This window comes from Sinohyriopsis cumingii, chromosome 4 (genome assembly GCF_028554795.1).
Source record: "Sinohyriopsis cumingii isolate HCF-2022 chromosome 4, ASM2855479v2, whole genome shotgun sequence".
Lineage (NCBI taxonomy): Eukaryota > Metazoa > Mollusca > Bivalvia > Unionida > Unionidae > Sinohyriopsis > Sinohyriopsis cumingii.
Genome location: NC_142964.1, coordinates 98,036,916 through 98,042,740, shown reverse-complemented (window position 1 = coordinate 98,042,740; position 5,825 = coordinate 98,036,916).

The window sequence follows — 5,825 nt, the reverse complement described above, 5'->3', positions numbered from 1 at the left end:
CAATCTCCGTAACGTTCGATGTCCTCTTGGCTCCACGTCTTGTCGATGGGGTCTAAGACCCATCGAGCGAAATCGGCTAGCATGTTCGGTCCCCGAAAGATTTTTTCACGTCCTCCAGGAATCTAGCTGCAGTGAGGGCAATGACTGAAGATAGGTTCTTGAATACACTTTTCGCACGCTCGATGAGACACGCAAAAATTAGGAATGTGAATGCTGGTCTCTTGCATGCATTCGAAATCAAAAAAGATGAAATTGCCTTCTTCTTGTGACCGTCCTCTTTCTCTGGTGCGGGCTGGTATTTCTGCACATAGCATTCGTGTTCCAAGTCCACGATGTGGTGACAAATGTGACATTTTTTCTTTCCTGAACATATGTGTGTCTTGGCATTATTGGTACGTAGGCCATGTCCACACGTAGGGCACAATCTCAGCAGTTGACAAGCACATTTCTGCTGTGAACCTTGCGTCTTCAGATGTTGTTGGTAACAGGCAGGGCTGACAAACGTGCGCAGACAAGCAGGACAATGTACTCTTTCTTGTCCTTCACTCAGACAGGGTGGAGAGGCCAAACATCCTGAGCATTTCCATCCGCAATGTTTGTGTTGCTCTCGATTATTATAACCATAGTCACATTTCTCACAGTAATATTTGTATCCCAGGAATCCAGTGATGGTGGTAATGGTATCGAAATGGTCATCGTGATAATAAAGGTGAATGTATTTTCCATCCTTAAAGTCTTGGCCTCGAAACAACAGAGGCCGCACTTCTTGAGGGTGCACTTTCAAGGTGTAGAATGGAGCTAGGACATCTTGCAATGTTTGCATTTCAGGAATACCGCAGGCTGTGTCTTTGGACAGGCCAGCTTGTTGTAACAGGAGTTCTGCTTCACTTCGTTGTTTGGCTTGGTTCGATTTCTGAATGTTCTCCCAGGCTCTTTTCCATTCTACCGTGTCGTTCTTGTTGGCATAGGTTCGTCCCACCACGATAGCCCTGGCTAAACACATCTGGTCTTGAGGGTTGTGAATTCGGACGAGGCTCGTTTTGATGATGTGAAGGTTGTTCACCAATAACACCTTATGGCGTTGTCCGGTCCCTTGAGGAGGAGAGACGTGGGTCATGTCCAGTGTGGCTTTTCCATCGGTGATGTCAAACTGGTCGTTGGATTGTTGTACGTGTTGAATCTTGTCCATGACTTTGGAAGCAGTCAATTCTGCAGGGGTGCTAAACTCGATCCAAACAGGGGATTTCAAACCGTCGTGTTGTATGGAAAGTCTCAAGCGATCGTCTTCTTTGGGTTGACATTGTCGCTTGAGTGCGGTGAGCAAAGAATCCCACACCCCAGTGATGAACCCTTCTGCTTTCTCTAACGGTATGTCGGACTTGAAATCTTTAAACTTCACTGAGTATTTGTAAGCTGTGGTTCTAAATTTTCTAGAGAAGCACTTTTCCGTCTCTCGAAAGGAATAGTACTTTTCAGGGTTGACTAAGGGTGGTGAACTTTGTGTAGAGGGTTCGGATTCTGGTTCACTCATGTCCTCTTCAAAATCACTGACATGAATTTGTGCCAAGACTTCAGCCCTGGTACGAGGCGATAGATCACGTTTCTGCCTCTTACTTTCTTCTTCTTTCTTCTCAAATGAATTGGATTGTTTCATCTTGAGTGTAAAACGTCAAATGACTCAAGTTTAAAAACCATAGACTAATTTATAGTCATGGCAGACCAGCGTATATAAAAGGGTGTGTGTCTTGTCCTTTCACTATTCATTTCACTCTCAAACCGAGCACAACGATGGAAGAGACTAGCCAAATTGAACGTTTCATCAGAGATTTGCGAGGGGTCATTAGAAAATTTTCTTCAGACCAGCTGACGGACTATTCTCCTTCCTTTCGAGATGAAAGTGAAGATACTTGCTATATCTGTCAAAAGAAAGGGCATTGGTCTTCAGAGTGTCCAGACCGTCAAAAAAGAAAAACAGGGGCTAGAAAAGACAAAAGTCAAGATACCTGTTATTATTGTCAAGAAAAAGGACATTGGTCTCCAGATTGCCCAAACAAGAAACAAGAGGAGTCAAAAGAAAAAGAGGGATTCTTCAGAAGAAGAGAGGGATTCTTCAGAAGAAGAAAGCAGACAGGTGAAGAAAAAGAAACAGAAGAAAAGAAGGGAAGAAAGTGAGGAGGAAGAAGAGGAAAAGACTGTGACGGTGAAGAAATTGAAAAAACAGAGAGAGTAAACAATGAGATAGAAGTCTATGAACTTTTTAAAGTGTTGTGTTGTGAATTGTGAATTGGAGTGTAACTACTGAGAAAAGAATACATTAATTATATAAGGTAAGTGTCTTTGAGTTTTGATTTTAAAATAAGAAGCTACACTCACGCACTGATATACACGTACTATAGGGGTAAAATGTTTATTTTTTTTTGTTGAATTATTGGCAATTGAAAGTGTATCTCTTTTCGAGAGACTGGGTGAGTTTAAGCAATCAACTTTAACTGCCTTAAGCCTTTGCCACGGCCACGGCCTACTTCTGGACTGCGTACTGTTGATGATGATGATTTGGTTGAAATCACTAAGGGTGGTACGGTAGGCTTAGTCACAGGGTTGACGTGTTTAGCTCGGGAAGGTCGTATTCTCTTCGGTCGTAATAAAGAAGTCTGATACATTTGTTTCAGACTTCTTAACTCCGCTAAAATGTCCAACAGTACCATGACGGTTTGACTTTCACCCTCTTGTTTCTTTGCTGCTACTTCTTGTTGTTGTTTTTTTCTTACCTCTTCTTCTTGCTGCTGTTGCTGTAGGAGAAAAGCTTGTTCCGCTTCCTTTTGTCGTTGTATAAATTTCTCCAATTCTTCTTTCTGTCTCTGTCTAAAATTCTCCACTTGCGGTAATGAAGAGGGAGATGAAGGTTCCAGAACAAATTCTTGCGAGGTAAGAAAATCCACAAAATCCCAATTTACCTCTTCTGAAAGTAAGTCCGGGTCCCTTGGGCGGTCTCCACTGCTGGTGCACCCCAATGGATCGTTTTCTGAGTTTCCGTCATGTTGAATCACTGTTGCATAGTTTGACTGCACACAGGCGCTAGCGAATCTATATAGACCACGTGACGTCACAGACTGCTCTCTTCGGATTGGATGCGGGCTGACTGAATTTTGCAACGTGTGTTTGGATTGGTCAATGAACTCAATCCGTTTCAATCCTTCCTCTACCTATAAATAAGCGCAGTTCACTGCATTGATTCACCTGTTCTCGTCGCCTCAAGATGTGGACCACAGTTGAATTATCCACCCTTGTGTCTTCAATGATGTTTAGGACGGACATGCTAATGTATGTCTGATCCAAGTGGACCGTTGTCCACAGGACAAACACCAGTCTGTGGATATGTAGGATCTACGTAGAAAGACAAGGTTGCCTCAAGAGGACTCTGATTTATGGCCCTACACTAAGACGCAGCTTGAGGACAAGAAGATGCCACAGATGCCCTTTATGTTAAGGGCATATTAACATAAATCCAAAGGCCCTTTTCAGGGCCACTCATAGGTCTCGAAAAGAGATTGACTTTCCATTGCCAACCCTCTTTATTTTTTATTTTATTTTATTTTTTATTTAAAAATCCCATGTTTCAATTGCCTTTGTCCCTAGAATGGATATTTTTTTCTCCCATTGTTCAAATGCCTTTGTCCCTAGAATGGATATTTCCTTTCTCCCATGTTAAATTCCCTTGTCCCCAGAGTGGATACCTTTTTTTTTCCCCATGTTAAATTTATATAGTCCCCAGAGTGGATATTGCTTCCCATGTTAAATTTACGTAGTCCCCAGAGTGGATATTACCTTTTTAACATGGAACTCCCCTAGTCCCTAGACCGTCCCACCTTACTACTAATGTCAGTATCGATTTTAATATACAATACCCATTTCTGCACCCATCTATTTTACTTATAATAATTGATAAAAAGGTCTGCAAGAGAATTTACGAAACACTCATTTGCAAAAGAGATAAACCAGCCTCAACAGAAGGGAATTCTGAATTTTACAATTTAAATTTAAATGAGAATGAATTAAATAAGATTTCTTCCATGCCACACAATATAACCAGATGTTATAGACTTAAACGGTTTAAAACTAAGATTTTAAACAGAATTTGGCAGGAAACAGTTTTGTAACAAAATTTGTACCAAATTAAAAAAATTATACTCTTTTTAAAACTCTGTGGAAGTTTCATCTCATTTCTTAAGGGAAGTGTGTGTCCAAAAACAATCAGTCTTGACAAAGGCTTTATAATGTGGGACATGTTCAAAAACAGAATAAATCTTGTTGGGTTTAATGATTGTGGTGAGTGTCCAAAAACAGAATCAATCTCGATCAGATTTAATGATTTGGGGTGGGGGGGGGGATGTCCAAAAGCTTACTTAATTTTAATTGGATAAAGAGTGAGTGCAGTAGTCAGTACAACTTTTTTTATGCACCAAAGAGAGAATTTCTGCTTATTATGATAGATTAAAAAACATGGCTGATGATGGGATTCACTTATTTATATTACAGTTGAAATTATGTATTTTTAAGTGAAGATTTAATTAATCAATGACCAGCTATGTCTAATTTTAAGAAAGAGTTAAATTGAACTTTGTTAGAAAAGTATTCTAAATACACAATGGAAAATTTTTGATACACAAAAGCGACTATATAAAAAACCATTTTATAAACTGAACATTCACTTATCTCTATTGCTGCTCAATTTAAAGCAAGGTATATGTTTGAGTGCATTAATATGTTAAGTATACATGCCTGTGTATAATAATGCTCTCTGAGGCTGGCCCACCTGTTAGCATGTTTCTATATAGATACAATCCCTGTATTCTAGCCATTCACATTGTCCTGTAGTACCAAGTCTTGGGAGATTTCAAGATTAAGATGTTTATATGCATATATATATATATATATATATATATATATATATATATATATATATATATATATTTGGGTGTGTGTATACAGATATTTACACCATCCAGTACTACTGTTTGCTATCTCAACACAGGCACAAAATGCCTGTATGATGATAATATTGGAACCAGTGTTTTGCTATTCAGATGAATAAAGAATTTAAAAATTCACTTGCTAATATTTATGTTTTTTTTTAAACCATGGACTAGAATTTCCATTTCGATAATTATACGTCACTAAGCAATCATTTTTTTTTAAAATTTCTCTTTAAAATGTGATTTGTGGCAGTAACTTTTTTTTAATGCGAAATCAAATAAAAAATCGCAAATAAATGTCTTCGGTAGATCAAATTATGCCAATGTCTTTTTCGACTTACAAAAATGGTACTAACAGCTGCCTCGCTTGGCGCTCAACATTAAGAGGTTAGTGTTAGGATTGGTCGGCCTGGTGTCAGGATAATGTGACTGGGTGGGACATCATGCTACATGTCTGCGACGTGATGCCCCAGTGCTAGATATCACTATAAACTGTCACACTGCAGACATCGTTGCGATATGACTGAAAAAGTGTTAAAGCTACGTTAAAAATCCAAATCACACACACACACACACACACACACACGTCTTTTTCATAGGTACAGCTTTTCCGTATGAGATGTGGTGCCGGTGATTCGTTTGACATAATTAGTTTAATCAATTTCTGTTGTACCGCTTATATCAGTACATATCGGGACGATTTTCGAAATTAATTTGTAAGCGTATATGATTAAAACTTTTTTGAAAAATGAAATTACGATGCATTTATTCAGCTCTTCTGATCGCTGTTCACTTAAATATAATATCCTTCGTTTGTGGTCCAAACCTAAACAAAAATGTTTTCAAGGATGT